The sequence below is a fragment of the Lutra lutra genome, chromosome 2 (genome assembly GCF_902655055.1).
Source record: "Lutra lutra chromosome 2, mLutLut1.2, whole genome shotgun sequence".
Lineage (NCBI taxonomy): Eukaryota > Metazoa > Chordata > Mammalia > Carnivora > Mustelidae > Lutra > Lutra lutra.
In genome coordinates this window covers 110,518,413-110,538,211 of record NC_062279.1, presented here as the reverse complement: position 1 = coordinate 110,538,211, position 19,799 = coordinate 110,518,413, and positions in this window count along the sequence as shown.

Genomic DNA, 19,799 nt, shown 5'->3' with positions numbered 1-19,799 from the left:
GTTATAGGTGATACAATGATGCATCCCATGAAAGGGCTGCACAATTAACATTGCTGTGTGACGTTGATGAGTGCTTAAACCTGTAAGGTTTCTTCAAATGACTTAAGGAGGATCATTCCCCTTTTCCATCCATTACGAGGCCCAGGGTTACCAGTGGGTCAATAAAAAGGAAGCGATTCAACAAAGGGTGATTGTAGTATTCATTTATGTACCAAAACATGAGAAAGAGAAACTAAAATTACAGTATACATACTAAAAATTAAAAATATAATTAAATACATGTAATTATACTATAATTAAAATAAATATATAATTATACAAATATGTATATACATAAATACATAGATATAGAAAATACAATAAAAATGAACCAAAAGAATTATACAATTAAGTACCATCTCTAAAGAGGAGGAAATATCTTACAGTTGTCTTCAAATTCTCAGTCTTGGCCCAAAGTCTCAACATTTAGGAAAATAACCACTACTATAATAATAGACGTTCTACTATGAGTGCTGTATCAAAGAAAAAAATGCCATCTTCAATAAAAATTGGCTTACAGAATCTATTGCATAAAGATTCCCCAAGTCTCATTTTCTCTTTATTTTACATATAGGTAACAGTGGTCTACACTAAGCCATAGCTTAGTTTGTAGTTATTGTGAATTTGTTTTAAAGCAAAGGATTTTGTGATTTTTAAATTTCACCACATTATATCCAAATGGCATTTTGCAGGCTACATGTTTATAAATTTGAGCTGTAATTGCTATTGTAAATGAATAATAATAAACATATTATCCTAAAATGTTTTTCAATCAGAATAATTCTCTAATGCATTTTTGTTTCCCATATGAGAAGAATATTACAAAAAAAAGAATATTACAATTCCCAATACGTATACCATGATGATGTAGAGGGGAGTGGCAAATCTTAGCTGAGTCTGCCAACAAGCTATTTTTAATAATTTTGTTTCTATACTTTTACTTCTAGAGCCTAAAATCTTTTTTTTCCCTAGACCTTAAAATCTTAAGTGATTTTGGGTTTCCTAGGCATTTGTCTTCCTTCCTTTCCTAGATGGTAAAAAAAAAGGAAGAGAAAAAAGCACTTTATGCCTAAAAAACTTGAAGCTCCATGCCTCAACCTATAACAAAATGCATGACTTTCACATTTGCAAATAATTTTACAATAGGCCTTTTTATCACATTACTTGGAATTACACAAGGCAGGAACGTTAACAGGAGAGGTCTGTAGTAACATTACATGTGGAAACATAAGGCCATTGTCTTAGGAAAATTAATCTGCTTTTAAAAAAATGTCCTGAATAAGAATGTTTGATGTGTAGCATATAAAGTGTTTAGTGATACACATGTAAGTACTGAGAAATATGCCCCTAAATCTAAAGTTTAGAGTAAATCTGTGGATGGCCATAGCGAGGCTTCCTTGACCTCTGGGTGTCTCATATCTGTAACATTATGATAGGGTTTTAGTGGGAACCTTTACAAGGCCAACCCTTGCACTAAATTGCACCCAAGAGAAATTGGTATTATGATGAGGCTCTGGTGTACCATTTGCCCTCTTGCATAGATAGATTTCCATGCAGTTGAACCTCACTGCTGGGTGAAGATCCAGGGCTGTGTGAGCCCTAGGGGAACAGCTTCCTTCTCTCCCTCTCCCCTTTCAGCTTTCGATCGCCCTGCTTTAAAAAAGAGGCAAAGAGTTGGGTTTAAAAACATTGTGTATATTACACATTCAGGTTTTCCTTTCTCTAAAAAAAAATCATAATATAGTATTCATATCTTTCATAATAATGAAACTGAGATTTTTGCCTTTGAAAAAAAATTCCCATCGTGCCTTGGCAGAGACAGAACTCAACAACTACGGCCCCCTTGTTAAAGGGGCATCAGTATGTAACTGCAAAATAGTAAGTCAATAAGTAAAATACAAGGATAATTCACTGTGCTAAAATCAGCCATATGCTATATGAGTAATACACAGCTAATAATAAGTACCATGTAGCTCTCATGAAAAGGCGTTTGCCATTTTTCCTACACAGCAACAGCATGATTTGCTTTATTCTGTGTGCATTTATATGATGAACTCTCATTACAGAGTCTGAGACGTTTAATATTCCACTTATAAAACATCCAGAACAGAAACTTGTTAAAGGAATATGTTCTTTTGACAGTTTTTTTTATCCCTCCAATTTTATTTTATTTTATTGTCATCCAGCTGTAAACTAAACCAAGGGCAGATAAAAAAAAATTTTTCATGGGAAAACCTAAAACGGCAGCTCTGACTGCCAGGGAGTAGGGAGTTGGAGTGGCCACAATCCACCTTTAGCTGAGTAGGCCATCTCCTAGGCCCTAGCTGATGAAATGCCATTGTGCAGTGAGATTCAGTTCCCTTGCCATAGATTACACTGCGCTGATTCTGTTTTGCTTTTGGTCAAACGCCAAAGCAATACATCTAGCTACAAGAAAGCAGTGCCGCTAATTAAAACAACATATTCAATCCTAACATATGCAAAAGGAATAAATATTTAAATAAACATGGATTTGATAAAGACCGTCATGATTAAAATTATACAAAACAAAATGAAGGCCTGAGAATAATGAAATTTCTCCCCAAAATCTCCCATTTTAACTGGGTGGAGCAAGTTTTTAACTAAGAGAATATTTAAAGGTAAATAGGACAGTAAATATGAAATAACAAAGTAGACAAAATAAAAGAAAGGAATTCATTTAATGAAATCATTTTTGTCTTAAAACAGGACTCACGGATATATTCTTTTAAATGTTTCCTCTAAAATTTAAAGTATAATCTTTTTTATTTTAAATACATGAAATTATGTTTTAATTAGCTAATTATCAAATCACTAATTTGTAAAGTTCTATGTTAATTTAGTCAACAAATATTTATTGAGTACTTACCAGGTGCAAGGGTGGGTGCCAGGTGATGGGGTTAAAGGATGAATTAGGTAGACATTTTCTCCTCCCTTAACAGAGCTAATAATTTGGTGACAGAAAGAGGATAAATAAACAAATGAATAAAGAAGATAATTATGAAATGTGACTAAAGAAAATTAACTGTATTTCAGATTGATAATGTTGGAAGAAGCCTGCTTCAGACAGGGTGATCGGGAAAGTGTCTACAAGAGGTGCCATCAAAGCTGAAGCCCGAAGGATGGGAAGGACATGGCCGTGCAAAGGACAAGAGAGAGATACAGTCAGAGGAACCAGTGAATGCAGGGGTTCTGAGAAAAAAGGGCTCAGCGTTGCCTAGGAACTGAAAGAAGTCACTGGGGAAGGATCTGAACACAGCCTGAGATGGGCTGGAGAAGGAAAAGGAATTGGATTTATAGACTCTGGAAGGAGATGGGACAAGGTCAAAAAAGAACTAGAAGAGCAGGTGGTTTAAGATATATTTTGAAGGTAGAAATCATAGGACAGGACTGTACTGTTAAAACCTTAGAGAACTTGGAGAATGAGACCCAGAGAGATAAAATGCATTGACAAAGTTATGTGGATGATGATAGTGCTGGCACAAAACCCAGGTAGCCCAAATGATACCCTTAAATGCCTTATGTTACACCAACTGTTAACATCGCGTTCTGTTCTCACAGTACCTTTACAGCAGTATCCACCTGAGAACTTAACCAAGATACATTTATGAGTGTGTATATGTAAGAATGAATTGAGTATAGAGTTCTAATCTTAATAAATCATAAACCTTTTCTTATCTAAAAATAGAACTCAGTGAGAGCTGAATTTTTATAACTGTGTTTTGGTCACAGATATATTGGACACTACAATTGTATACCTCATGTTTCTCAACAAGGATTCAATGGCAAGATGGCTGACGCCCACCAAAAATCATTTTCCCCCCATCTTGAACACCTAACTTCCCAGTTATAGTGCATTTCCCAGGCTCTCTTGCAGTTAAGAATAGTCATGTACAAAGTTCTCACCAATAGAATGAAAAGACATGAGCCCTATCGCTTCCAGAACTCGCCCTTAAGGCAGTGAGCGTGCCTCCTCCATGTTCTTACTCCCATTGCCACCAGCCTGAAAGGGGATGTGGTGGCAATCCAGCAGGATCCATGCAGATGGCGACAGTACCCTAGAAGCTGTCAGAAAAAAAATGACTTTATGAGAACCTGAGTGCCTGAATGAACACAAGGAGAGCTTCCAGCCGTGTTAGAACTCTTAGGTGAGAAAGAAACGAAATTCCTTGTTTTTAAGCCACTGTATTATAGGATCTATTCTATTTCAGCAGCCTAGCTTTAACCCAAACAGTAAAGACTCCTAAATCTCTGCATGTCAGAACAATTATACTTTTCATGTTGGAAGCAATCCTGAACCTTAATAGGGGGGAATATAAAGAGTCTTGAGTATTCGCTGGCTTTCCATCTAAGTGGTATTTTCCGGATGTCTTGTTGGGTGGGAGTGGAGGTAATTCTGATACAGTCTCTTGCTCCACCCCCCGCACACACACACACATACACAAACATTGGGATCCATTGTTCTATGTGGCTTTCCTAGGCAAAGGAGGTGGGTCTCAAATGGTACACCGTAACCCACCTGACCCCACAACCCTGTGCGCTTCAATCACTCATAGATCTGAAGACACAATGAGGAATAAATATATTTGTTAAGGCAATTCCTGTGAGATAGATCACTGAGCCGTGTGGGTAGGATACAGGACCCAATGGGCATGCGTTACTGTGAGGAAGGCAGAGACTAGCTTCAGTCTGGTACCGGAACTCAGAGCATATGGGTACACAGCCTCATGGCACTGAAGGCGACCAAATCCACCAAGGCCATAATCGTGACTGGACTTTGATGTCTTGAAAGCTGACTAAGTTCTACTATTCAAGAGTATGTCAGGAAGATAGCAGTTCAAAACCATCGGTTATGGGTACCAATTACTGGTTCAATTAGTTAGGATCACAAGGTCACATGGCAACTTTCACAGCCAGTGACAACTCTGAATCTATTTCTCAGATGAGTGATTACGAGGTTAACAGTCAATTCGTAATTCATAAACTATGTAGGAACAGTAGCAATACAGTGCTCACGAGCATAATAATGATAACAGCAAACATTTACCGAGCACTTACCCGATTCTAGGCACAGTGCCAAGTGCACTACATACACTAATGTAAGCTTTGTATAATTTTATTATCCCCATTTCACAGCTGAAGAAATAGAAGTGTAGGGACACTAAGTGGAAGACTTAGTAGTCAAATGGGCAGGGCAACTTGAAAGCCTTACATGTAACTGAATTAGACTGTGACCTTTATCAAGCCAGCGCCCGGTTGTACCTATATTTGGGTCCCCAGAGCATCTAGCATGCAATTACCTGCATGCAATATAACGAACACCCAACTGCCAGTTAGTTAATTAAAATAATACAGTCAGGGTTTCCGCTATTCATTCTCACTACTGTGGCAACTGGAAACAATTTGCAAGGTGTCAATGTCAACACAGTAAAACTTTCATACAGCCTTCCAGAGATACTTGTAGATTAACAACCTGTTTGCTAATTGGGGAGATGCTCAACTTAAATTGTACAAGATGAATGTAAAGAGTATGACAGCCTTGCAGATGCTTCACTCTCCTCCAAACGTTTCAGCTTCAGCTCACGGAAGTAAGGCTTCCCCTCTCTCCATCCACACGGATAATCACTAAAGACGATGTTTCCGGTTTCTGTCTCTGACCCACTCTACACTCCTATTCATCCCTACATTCAGAAGGATGAGTTGCTAGGCCGATGGACCAGAGTCTTCTATTCACTGGGTTTATTTACTAACGGGCAGGGTGACTGCATCTCAAAAGCAGGCTTCTTCCCTGAACTCTCCTTACACTGGGGAACAGATCTTCCCTGTTCTCTCTTTTCCTGAGCTCAGACATGAGGCCACCTTTTATGTCCCTATGCGGTAAGCAGACCTACTCTTTATTCTGCTTCGACCAAGCATGTGATATTAGCCTTCAATCCTCTTCCTTCAACTGGTTCAAAACATGGTTTCAGAGTCTGACTTATAGCTGCAAGAACTCTACAGGCAAACCTGAATGTGTAGGTCCCAAAGTCAAAGCAGGAAGTCCCAAATCCAACATTGTAAGAGGTTGAAAGTATTCTGAGGTAGAAAGTACTTGAACATACACTTAAAAATGGTGCTTTTTTTTTTTTCTTAAATGTTTGATTCTTTATGTAGGGGCCCCCTGAATCAGAACTCCTAGTGGAGACCAGCGATTACTACTCAAAACCCACAACAACACAATGATCATTAAGGAGTGAGACAGCATAAAGTTTTCCAAGCTGAGAATTCAGAAAAACTTCTGTAATCCATGGCTATGTTAATTGAGGCCATTGTATCATCCTCAAAACAAATCCATATTACACTGTTTAATATGGTTGAAATTTCAATTATGAACAAGATACCTAGCGTAGGTAAACTAATATTGAAAATTTTACCACAAACTAAAAAGTAGAATTAAGGAAAATCAGTTCTATTCATAGGTCAAATGTGTAAAAGTAGGAGATGGGAAAGAAAGGGTTGGAGACTTAATTTTCATTCTCTCTAATCCCTAGCTAGCTATTCTGAATCCCAACATCGCTAAGTACAACAATACAGCGGGGAGAAGTCATGTTACGGTATGTTTTCTGTTGTTTCCAGAAAACACATATAAATTGAAAATGAAAATTCCAAAAGAATACTAGCTTCCATACCACATGGTACATATTAAGGATATCTTAGGGAAAATTTAGATATTCAGTTTCAAACTTTCAAATACACTTGATTAATATTTGCTGAATATTGAAAAAATGAATAAATATCTTGTGGTTTTATTCGTACACCTAATGCAGCATTAAATATTGTTATATACATACATATAGCAGGTTTGGGGGTGTTTTTGGAGGGCGTGCTATTTTACTATTGCTTACTTGTACTATTATCTTTCCAACAACAAAGTCTATGGGTATAAATTCCTCTTCAAACTTGCAAAGACAAAGAAAAAATGTTAAACCAACAAAAGAGAAATTTAATTATATAAAAATAGTAAGCTCTTTTAGGCCAAAAATTGCAATAACAAAGTTAAAAGAGAACCAAAGAACTGAAAAAAGCTATTTTCAGTACTTAGACAGCAAAGAGTTAATATTTTACATTTCAAACAAACAATCCAAATGAAATACAGGTGTAGTATAGGAATATATAATTCACAGACTATATATGCATTCACCAATAAGTACATGCAAAGGTAGTCAACTTCACTAATAATTTTAAAAAATACTAATTAAAAAACCATAAGAATTTTTTTACCTTGCTGAATGGAAAAAGTTTCATATGAGTTGATACAACCCATTAGTGAAGAGTGTAGGGAAACTTGATTCATACACTTCTTCTGAAAGTATAAACAGGTGCTTTTTGTCATTTGCAGTGTCTGTGAAAGATGAAATGTGCAATACTTCATAACTCAGCAATCTCACTTCTAAAAAGCCATACTAAATAAATAACAGAATAGATACTTAAGGAGGGTTGGAGAAGCATTGTTTTTAATAGTGAAAAAAAAAATAAAAAGGTTGGGGGGCAATGTAAACTTCCTTTCGGAGGAGAGGTTAAATGAGAGTAGAGCAATATAGTTGAATGATATTTGGGAGTCACATAAGTAAAAGCTTCCGGTGACCAAGCAGATGTGATAACAAAGGGTTGAGTGCAATTAATGGAAGCAGGAGGTCTGTCACCAAAAAAGATTCAAATTCAATTTTTTTCAAACACGTGATATGGCCTGAACCAAACAAAATTTACGTGCAGGTCATTTTCCCCAGCAGGTCTCCAGATGTTGAGATCTGAAGTAGAATTAAATATAGTGACATCTAAGGACAGCTAATGATACAGTGTAAAAGGGGAAAAAGTAAGTGGCTAAACCAATGAATAGCATGATCACCTATTTGGTAGATACATATACATAAAAATGTCTATAAAAACATGGGAAAAAGTTAAAAAGCACAGGTTAAAACTGTGTTACCTCTCCATGTAGAATTAGTGAAACAGCAGAAGGGGACACGGGTGGCTTTCCCTTGTAATTTCGTCTTGTTTCTTAAATTGTCTAATCCTAGATAGTTCTTACTTTAGTGGTTTTTAGAATTTTTCAGATAAATTTTTAAACAATAGAATTAATCTACAGAAATTCATAAATAAATTTCAGGAAAAATAAGAGAGTTATGTTTAGGCTGAAGAGACAAAGCACATCTTCCTTAAATGTCAAAAACTTCAGTTATTTCTAATTTGGGATATACCTTTTATGATTAGTCAATTACCAACCAAGTCTTTTTTTTTCCAAAGAGAAAACATTGGAATTAAAACACAAAATTGGCTCAGGTATTCAAACACTGAATTTGCACCTAGGAAAGATTTCAGATTCACGGAGAGGAGAGAACAGTCAACGGTTTGGCAAGTTTTGACAAGATTTTCCAATGTGTAAGAAAGTTTAGGGGCACGTGGGTGCTTCAGTCAGTTAAGCGGCTGCCTTGGGCTCAAGTCATGATCCCAGGATCCTGGGATGAGGTCCCAGGGGAGCCTGTTTCTCTCTCTCCTTCTGCCTGCCACTTTACCTAGTTGTGCTCTCTATCTCTCCATCAAATAAATAAAGATAAAAATCTTTTTAAAAAAAGAAACAGAAAACAAGAAGTTTAATTCAATTTACCCACCAAAGCTAGCATATTTTCAGTTATGTTACCAATTCACTGAATAGTATGATCTAAGTGTCAAAGAAAGTTATTTGCATACAGCAGTGAAAGATACAATTACATTCTGCTTCAGTCCTCTGATAAAACTTGAACTTGGTAATAAGAACATTTAATGTGAATATTTGGGGGTTGAAGAAAGAACAACAATGACAAGGCATCTAATTGGAAAGCAGCTGATCTTTTATCATACTATGATTTTTAGCACACTCAAGACTAGTGTTTAGAGTTTATTTATAATTCTTATGAAGTGTGTGTGTGTGTGTGTGTGTGATGCTTGTGTATGTGTACATCCATGCTTTATTTGGTATTATATTATTCTATCTCTCTACAGCCAGTTTGAATCTCAGGAAGGCATTTTTATAAATACAGAAAGTTGTCTTAAAGAGATGGAAGCCAGGACTGATTTTGCTCTTCTGAGAACTTTAGAATCTTTGGGCCCAAGCCATTCACACATTTGCTCAATCATATTCAGCCCTATCAATCAAGGGGTTGAGTGTATCACTCATGGTCACCTCAAATGGCACCTAGGTTCAAAAGGAGAGCCAGCATCTCATGTGACAACTTAGAGCACATAATGAGATAGTCTCCTTAAAGGAACCCAACCCATTAAGCAGCAAAGATGGTTTCAATATCAGTTATTAAATTAATTATTCTAGGGCACCTGGGTGGCTTAATCAGTTAAGACTCAGGTCTGCCTTCGGCTCAGGTCATGATCCCAGAGTCCCAGGATCGAGTCCCACATGTGGCTCCCTGTTCAGCAGGGAGTCTATTTCTCCCTCTGCCCTTCACTCTGCTCGTGCTCTCTCTCGCTCACTCTCTCTCAAATAAATAAATAAAAATGTTTAAAAAATAAATAAATTATTCTGAAAATTAAATATTGAAATAAAAAGTGGTATGGCCAATAATTTTATCTTGAATCCTTCAGGGAATATCTATTCTTCGTCTTTTTTTTTTTTTTTTAAATAGGTGCCACACCCAGTGTGAAGCCCAACACGGGACTTGAACCCAGGACCCTGAGATCAAGACCTGAGCTAAAATCAAGAGTTGGATGCTTAACCTTTGACTGAGCCACCCATGTGTCCTGGGAAACTCTATTCTTATTCAGATAAATCTCTAGGAGTTTTATAAATCACAGGAAAAAACCCATGAGCAGGAGGAGTTCAAGCCATGCTGAGATTCATCTCTGGGGCAGTCATCGCAGACCCTGAGGTAGCAAAATAGTCTGGGCCCATGCAGGACTCAGTAAATGAAGGCTGATTTACTGACATCCAAAAAAACAAATTAATAATACAGAGTAATACAGGCGGAGAATCTCCTGTTTTAGTTTTTGCTGTTGAGAGATTTCTCAAGCATGCTTAAATGTGAAAAAGAGATTTCTCCTCTGTGCTTTGCTATAGGTTTTTCTTCCATCATTTCCCCAACTAAAGGGAGTCTTGCCCCCTCCTCTGAGATTCCACCTCTGCATTTTCATTTCATCTCCTTCACAGTATAGTTCGTGTATATTTCAACATACCCACTACTCTGCTGTCCCAACCCGGAGACGCACTCGCCTCATATTATGTAAAGAAAAAGCCAAAGACCCACTCTTCAACTTCATCCTAAATAATCTCCTCCTCTCCTGCCTTAAACTCACCCCAGTCACTAGTCCCTGGCTATTCCTCGAACACTCCAGGCCTTTGCTTCAGCTGTCAACTACTCTGCAGAATTTACTTACTTAAAGACACCAAAAAAAAAAAAAAAAAAAAAGTCCATGTTTTAAGAAAATGCTTCCCTGTTTTAATAGAACTTGCACATTTGGCACCACATCTGTTCCAATAGAGGAAGCCAATCTATTTGATGCTTTCTCTATGGATGTGGTGGAAGAATCTAGTAATTCTCTACCAACTGCATGTATTCAGTAATACCATCCTAATAGCTACCAGCAGACACTGCTTTAATTAGCAAATCCAGTCGTAGGTAACGCAAGTCACTTTTTTGGCATCTTTTCAATTTTATTTTCGATTGTGGTAAACTACTTACAACTTAAAATGTACATTCTTAACCATTTTTCAGTGTAGAGTGCAGTACATGAAGCATATTCACTTGTGGTGCAAACCATCCCCATATCCTTCTCCAGAACTTTCCTCATCTTCCCAAATTGATACTTTGTAGCCAAGAAACAATAGCTTCTCATTCCTCTTCCCTGCAGCCCTGGGCAACTACCATTCTATTTTCTGTCTCTATGGATTTGCCTACTCTAGGGACTTCATAAAAGTGGGCCCTTGTATGACCTGTCCTTTTGCAACTGGCTTATTTCACACAGCATTATATCCTCAAGATCTAGCCATGTTATAGGAGTGTCAGAATTTCCTTCCTTTTTAAGGCTGAATCATATTCAATTCTGTATATATACCACATTTTGTTTATCCTTCAACCAATGGTTATGTGGGTTGCTTACATCTCTTGGCTATTGTCAATAATGAATATACAAATATCTCTTCAAGACCCTGTTTTCAACCCTTTGGGGTAGATATCCAGAAGTGGATTTTCTAGGTGATATGGTAATTCCATTTTTAATTTTTTGAGGAACTGCCATCCTGTTTTCCACAGAGGCTGTATTCCATTTCATATTCCCACCAGCAGCGCATGAGGGTTCTGATTTTTCCACATCCTGACCAACACCTGTTATTTTCTGTTTTTGTGACAGTAGTCATCCTCATGGGTGTGAAGTAATGGTAACGAATCTTTTTTCTCACATAAAAATACTTGCAAATTGATAGTCTTTGTCATTACCTACATACTCAAGCTGACTGTGTCTCAGCAAACATCAGAACAGAATTTGTGTTTTACAAAGATTAGATATTTTAGGCCGTAGCCTAAGTTATAAACTTATTAGGAAGAACATGTTTAAAATTATTAAAGGAAGATGCTAAGTAAAAGAAAAATGGAAAGGATGGTGAAAAACTCAGTTTAGAAATCTTTAGGTGGCTTGAGACTGATGAAAAGCTTTGTCAAAGTTCTCAAACCGCAAACAATTTATCCTTTCATGGGTAAAAGGTGAAAAGTTCATCATTTTAATAACGTGAATATATCAGGTATATTGAGGTTTTTTTTTTCTTTTTGTATTTTCATTTATAGGGACTTAACTACTGTTACCCCATTGTAGTCATTTGAATGTTGCCAATATTTTGAGGTTATTTTTAGTATTTTAGTAGGTGGTTATTTTCCTTTTTCCTTTAAATATGGATTGTCGAAAGTGTTGCATCCTTGAGGGATCTTAGTATAGTCTAGGGCCAGCTTTTTTCCCCTAGAGTAATAGTCAATAATTGTATAATGCTAGTCAACAGAAAAACAGGATTCACTTAGGAGAATTTGTTTTTCAGCGAGCTTGGCAGGGACGCTCTTACTCCACAGAGAATACGATATACCTGCACTGACATCCACTCAGAGAAGTAATAACTTACCAAATCCTCCTTATCAACGTGTATCCTTTTCTCAATTAATTCAAGATTTCCAGTTTGTTTACTTTCATCTCCAAAATAGCAACAACTTCCTTTAATATTTCAGACGGTCTGGCATTTAAAGAACTGATTGATGAATGTTCAATTGCACTCAGAAGGCGACAGCGGTTCTCGTCATCCGTAATTCATTAGCATATAATGGAAATGCCATGCCAATCAAATTAAAGTTGCATGTGATAAGAGCTCTTTGTTATTGATTGAAATTTTTTTCACAGCAACTTGTAACTGCATTTGAGCCAAATATGTTCCCCGCCTGCCCCCAAGCTGATTTCATGGCTTTCCCCACCACTCTTTAACGCCACGTTCTTCTCCTGCACATCAGCGGCAACGGGCAGAATTTCTCTGCCAGTCTCACGTTCAGCTGCATGTTTTTGTTTTTTCCCTCTTCAGCTCTTTACATTATTCATTGCTGGGCTAGAGCAAAATCTTGGAATGTGTAGCACATGGCAACAGAAGGAGAGGGTATCCCTTCACAGCATTTACACGGTATATATTAAAATGCTTTCAGCTTTAAGAAACTGCCACACCAAAACTCAAGCTATTTGCATATATCCTAACCACTGCAGACCACCTGGCATGAGGCTGCTACATGGAGGCTAATCACCAAAAATCCATGTCCATGTTTTCAGAAAGGCATAAAAATATGATTTATATACATTTTTTTTGTTGTGCTTTTTTAAACAAGGGTTAAGTAACAAAATAAAACATGTCACATTTTGTTTATCCTCTTAGGCCTCACAGCCGAATATGTCTTTAGTCTGCAAACATTTAAAATTTTTAGCTTCAACATTTCACCACAGAAGACATCTGAAGGTTATCCTCTTCCCTTTAATAAATTCTATAACTCAAAGCTTGATCAAAGCTCTTCCCTCAACTCTTAACAATGTAAAGAAAGAAAATTTTACATTGAAGTCATTTAGAATTCCTCAGTAGTTAAAATGTTTTTCATAGACACAATCAAATCTTCTTTAAAGTTGCAATTAATTCTTAGTTAGGGGAAAAATTCCATATGGAATAAAATTCTCTTTGGAAATCATGTGTTTGCATTCCTGCTGTATGATTATTCTTACCACACCAGAGACTTCTTAATTAATTGCACTCTTCATGGCTACACTAAAACAGATGTAAATAAGGGCTTTTTATAACCATTAACTTTCACAACAGGCTTCTTCACAAGAACTATAGGCTGCAATGGTGGAGAGGCAGCTGAGGGTGTGGGCAGCCAAAGGCCGGGGCGCAGAGGCTCCCCACTCATTTGCATAGGCAGTTTGTTCTAAATCCAAAAAATGGACACAAAGACTTTTCCCGAATGCAAAGGCAAAGGCTCAGAACTTGCCATGTTCGAAAACAACTGGAACTTACTGTGTTGAGTTTTGAAGGGTGGTTATATAATTAGTGCTTTGAGTCAGGAGAAACCTACCTCGGCACCAGCTTGGTTTTGTAGTTTAATTTTTTTTTTCAAGTTGGCAAGAAAGTAAGACTACTGAGAGCTAAAGCCAATGAAAACTGTTAACGGTGAGAGAAATGAGAGTGGGGAGAGCTAATAAAAGCAAAATAGAGGACAAGGTCTTATAAAGAGTCCGGAGAAGTTGAGCTGGCTTTATGCCAATCATTACTGATCTGAGGGATGGAATTCGTTAAGGAGGGAGCACGTCTTGTCTTCTAGGAACCAGCATGTGGCACGGTAAAAAGGAAGGGAGCAAACCCATTTGTATACACTCTAATAGCACAGTATTAATTTCAAGTAGTCTTGTTAACATGCTTTTTGAGGCTGCTTGGGGAAAAAAAATTGCAAAAAGTCACAACTACACAAATGTAAATCTATTGTGTCCAACTTTCACTATAGACATGTGTATACGTCTTCACATTGGATTTTTCATCATGAATTTACAATTTCCCCCAGCTTTATTGAGTTGTAATTGATAGATAAAATTGCAAGCTCTTTAAAGGGTACAACATGATGATGTCAATATTTGTCAAAAAGTATGTCAATTCTTACACATTGTGGAAGAGCTCCTCTCACTGACTTAATTAACACATGCATCACCTCACATATTCACCCCCTTTTTAAGGTGAAAACATTTAAATTCCACTCTCTTAGCAAATTTCAACTATACAATATGTTATCAACTGTAATTACCATACGATACACCAGATTCTCCAACTCAGTTATGAGGCTACTTTCAAATTAGTAGGTTGCCCTGTGGACTGAACGACGCTGAGAGGGAGAGCTCCCATAATGCTAGGGAGATTCTCACAAAGCAAAGAGGAAATCTGCAAGTGACCAGATGCAACTCAAGCTGGAAGCTTGTGCTTTTTTCAAAAATCCAGGTAAGATCCTCTCTTGAGAAAAGGAGGAACACCAAAGTACAAAGTACAACAAAGGCGTATACCCAGGAGAGCTACCAAATGAAGCTTAATCTGTGACAAATTACGTTCTGTGCCATTCAAAAAATTCATCCATGATTCCTCTCCCAGGACTTAACTAATATGTCCTTTTTCAGAAGAGAGTGCTCCATCGTGATCCCATGCGAGCTGTCTGATTATGGTTTCTGAGACCCGTTCAGCTTTGTAATCAAACAATAATACCAATGATAACAGCTACCAATTATTAAATGCCACATACACTATACTTTACATAATCACCCCTAATTCCCCCAAACAATTCTGTAATCTGGATATCATCTCTATTTTAAAAATAAAACTTGGGGCTCAGAGAGGTTAAGTAATATGATCAAAGTCACAAAGCTAGTCCACTGTAGAGCCATAATCCAAATTTAAAGCTGTCTGACCCAAAAGGCTAAGCTCTTTTTATTCCCCCATACTGCAATGAGACCCCTTCGCTCCACTCTAGATAACAAGAGCAAACCCAGGATGTCTCTGGGTTACCATACCCTCTGAACATTTCTTCCCACATTTCCATTTTGCAAAGGTCTCTCGTTTTTCCTTAGGTAAAGCCAAATGATGCTGTTTTCTTTACAACTGCCCATAAAATGAGACTAATCTAGCTTCATGGGATTTATAACTCTGATGAAGAGATGGGACCAAAGTCCAAATACAGATGTGGAAATGATTATTCTTACACCTCTTATGTATGAGGAAATGTCTACCTGATCACACAGAGCGAAGGTTCCAGCTGTCTCTGTGACGTAAGCCATCTCGTCTTTTATATAGGTCTTCCTAATTTAGAGCCATAATTCCTGTTTGAATATGTATTGCTCTGTGAGTGTGTGTGTGTGTGTGTGTGTGTGCGTGCGTGTGTGCACACACACGCATGCATACACACTTTCTGAGTTTATCTATTGGTCCTTTTTTCCTTCCAAATGCATGACACTGGAGGATTTAGAATATCAGTGGTGTTCAATAACTATTTATTATCATTAATTAGCTGAATTGCCTCAAGAAAACCTAATGAAAAGGAGAAAAGGAGTTTGGTTTAAGAAAACATATGATTAGGCCTCCCTGCTGACATCCTCTTTTTGATTACAGAACTTGCCTATTAGATTCACTGAGAAACTGCATTCTCAGAACTCTGTCTCCTTTATCCAAACCGATCTCTATGTACAAGAGAAAGGCTGTTAGAAGAAATTAGTTATAAATCAGAATTGAACTGGAATTCCCACATTGTATCAAATTCAAACCATGTGACTTAATCTTTCAGAGGTCTTCCTTGGGGGTTTTCTCCTTCCTTCAGTGTTTAGGCAGTCAGTTCTCCCCTAAGTTCCACACCCCCAACCTACACAGGAAGGGAGGGCTGTTAAGAGCTGGTCTGGTGTCCTGGGATTTGTAGTTAGAAGATTCCCTTTCGGTATTTGATAGCACGGAGCTGAACCGGCTGTTATACACCACTCATCACCAACAGTGTCAGAAGTTGTATCAGCATCTTCAAAAAGAAAGTCAGTACATTTTCAGTTAAAAATAGCCATATTCTAAGTTTACCTATGTTCCCTGCACAACTTTTTTTTTTTTTTTCTAGGTTGAAGTGAAAAAAATCTCTTGAACCCGAGTTCGACATGCTCAATAACTCCTATCAGGTATAAAACACCTTTGGTCTATTTCAAGAAACCAGCAGCTCTTTGACAGTGGTCAAAACCAAAAAGTTCTTAAGATTTGGCTTGGCTAGCATCCCGAAATGTTATTCCAACCGCCAACGTATCTTTCATCAGGAGGCTATGCATCAAGCCACGTTTACCTGACTATGGTGACTACTTGGTGTGCTTAAAGCCATCGTGTTCCCATTTACGTCATAAAGTGCAACAGAAGAAAAACACCAATACTTAGAAGAATTATAGTTAAGAGGGATGATATTCTGGTCATGTTGTAATGTGGATTCTGAGGCTTCTTATAGATCTAAGAGTGCCAAAGGAGTATAGGGAGAAGGAGATACTTCTGATTTGCTCTTTAGGCTACAAAAATTACATATAGGACCTCCAAGAATTGACTTGATTTCCGAAGACCTAAAGAACAGAGGAAGAAGCGATGATGGCCTTTTGTTTATAGAAGCAGACTTCTAGTCTTGAATGAGTGAATGGGGGGGTCGAACAAAGTATGGTTTTAATTCTGCTCTGGATCAAACCCTGAATAAAGAGGCATAGCTCCCTGCCAACACATACTCTTCTGCTCAGAGAGTTCACTGAGTCTAGACCAAAGAAGGCTTTGACTAGATATCCAAACAAACTGATCAATATGAAATGTGTCAAATATCACACATGTATTAAAAACTGATCATGGGGACGCCTGGGTGGCTCAGTTGGTTAAGCAGCTGCCTTCGGCTCAGGTCATGATCCCAGCGTCCTGGGATCGAGTCCCACATCGGGCTCCTTGCTCATCAGGGAGCCTGCTTCTCCCTCTGCCTCTGCCTGCCATTCTGTCTGCCTGTGCTCGCTCTCTCTCCCTCTCTCTCTCTGACAAATAAATAAATAAAATCTTTAAAAAAAAAAAAAAACTGATCATGATCTGTCTGAAAAAAAGTCATCTGGACTACTTTTTTCCAATTTTTCTTTTCCATTTGCTGGATTTTACACAACTTATTTCAAAGAAAGGTATGCAATGACTGCAATTTTATGCACTGAACGTAGAAGTGCTCTCATCTTTATATTATTTGTATGTTTCATTAATATAAAATTTAACTGCTTTGGAAATTTTAGATTGCTTTATTTAAAACAAAATATTATTTGGAAATAGTTTCAAAATTCTATTTGTAATTACTCAATTGAACTAAGAGACCTAAGCAAACAAATCATGTTATCCTCATTACCTGATGACTTTAAGAGTGAGCATTTTGAGTGGATTTGGATCAAGTTGTTAATGAGAGCTAAAGCAGTGGCTTATTTCACTGGATTTTCACTTCTTGAGGCGTGGAATCATGTACTGAATAAATCAAGGATAAATGGCTTCGTCTTAGCCTCCAATGACCAGCACTAAAAAGTGACTGTGTATTTGATGCAATCAACAGGCTCCTGTAAGGTGGTCTAGGAGCCCGGAATGGAAGGAGGGCTCCTAGCCAGCTTCCAAGGGGATCCATATGAGAAGGACCCAGGAACTTTCCATTTATAGGAAAATAAGGCACCAGGAGACAAAATATCTGGTCATATGTTGGGGTCAGTTTCCTGGTCAGTTACCAGCCCTCTCAATGTTCTCTCTCCCAGGAGAAGCAGTGGCTGGTATTATCTGCTATTCCTACAGGGCTGTGTGAAGGTTTACAAATTGTAGGGCAGGCCCAAATGTGACACAGACAGGCAGCTTCTGTCCTCCTGACATTTATCATTCAAGAGGCCTAAGAGGAAACGTCTGAACTCTCCCTAAACCACCAAAGGAGGAGGAATGAGACAGCTTGCCAAACAAGCCCACCACAGTGAAATGCAGTCATGCCCTGCTCAAATCCTTCTTCCAAGTGAATTCAAGTTCGGAAAAAAGCATGGTCATCATTGAAGAGCAATAGTATGTGAAGGTGAACAAAGAAACCCCTTCACTGGGCTGAGTTTTCACACACTTGACAGAACTACTAAACCGAAGCATGCTTGTTTGAGATAAATGAAATGAAATCATAAAACTTGTAAAGCGCTTAGTGCTTGGCACATAATAAGCACTCAATAAACGGGTTCTAAGAGCCTCTCAGTAAGAAAATTGAGATGGAGCACAGTAGTAATAACATTTTAGACAGAGGAAGGACATACTTTTTTTCAACACATGTAAAATAAAATTATAGTGCAATTGCACCAAACTGAGCCCCTCCTAGAGAAATGTGGAGTCCTGAAAATACCTTTCTGGCATAACAGGGACTTGTTGGGACTTTATAAGAAAGGATTAGGAACATTTGTTTATTTTTTAAAAGACTGCCCTATGGGGACCTGAAGTGAGATACGAGGCTTATGGGCTTGGGCTGATCCTCCCCAAATTTGGGGGTTGTTTAATGTAAGTCATCTTGGATTTTAAGCTGGCTATTCCGGACTATTCCCTTAACTAAAACAAGACGGCCCCCTACCTTCGCTGAGAGATCTCAGAATCCCTGAAGTCTGGCAGCTTCCACTAAGCCAGCTGCTGTTTGCAGGATTCTGATGATCTGGGACTTCCCAGGTGTCAGAAGCAAACAATAGATCACAGCTGGCATTAATTGGCAGCACCCTGGTTGGCAGTCTCAGAAGAGAGAGGCCAAACACTGAACAGGCCACAGAGAGAAGACTCCCCTCACTCAGCTAATATTAATTGAAATGTCTTCATGGAATGCTGTTTTACACATTGCAATGAAAACAGTTTGTTTTTAGGATTTAAACATCCCTCCGCTGTGTTTGCAATCTGAACGCTGCAGCATGTGTTAAAACATAAGATCCAGGGAGGCAAACTGACTATAAACAGAGTAGTTAAGGAGCTGGGGGGGTTTGCGGGGGTGGGAGGTAGGTGGGGAAGCTGTGTCTTTCTTTCCTTTGCAATTTTCAAGCCCAGTGAAGTGTACAAGGAGTGGCAACACGGTGTAAGCAAGGGGAAAGAAAGAGATATTTAAACTTCAGAGGATTTTTCACTGTGTTTCCTAGGTGTGTTGGTGAGAACTCTAGAAAAGGAAAAATGGTTTAAATCCATGAGTTTTCCCTCCAATACTGCTCTCTTAAAATCCGAGGCCGTCATGCTGAACTTTATTCTGGTTATCTAGGGCAATAGTCTCAATCTACCTAGTTAAAAGGTACTGAGGAATGTGGTTCACAGCCAGTAATATAGATTAGTATGCTAATATTGTTCTAAGGGTAGCATTGTTAAATAAGCCCCAGATATCCCTAGAATCAGACTGAGCACACCAAGCCAACCCATGTGTATCATTTAAGATTATACACGAACTGTTAAGAATATAGAACAATTGCTTCACATTTCTCCACGCTGGTGTCATCTCCCTTTCATATCTGGAAACAACACCCTATCTCGTCCTCAGCCACTGACATTTGTCATAAATTCCAATTGACCTTTTGCCAGAAGAGCTTCAGGGTGCTTTTCTTCTTATCTTTTCATGTCTTCAGCATGTAATGATTCATTCCGGAAGCATTTGGGGCCCAGCACTGTGCTAGAT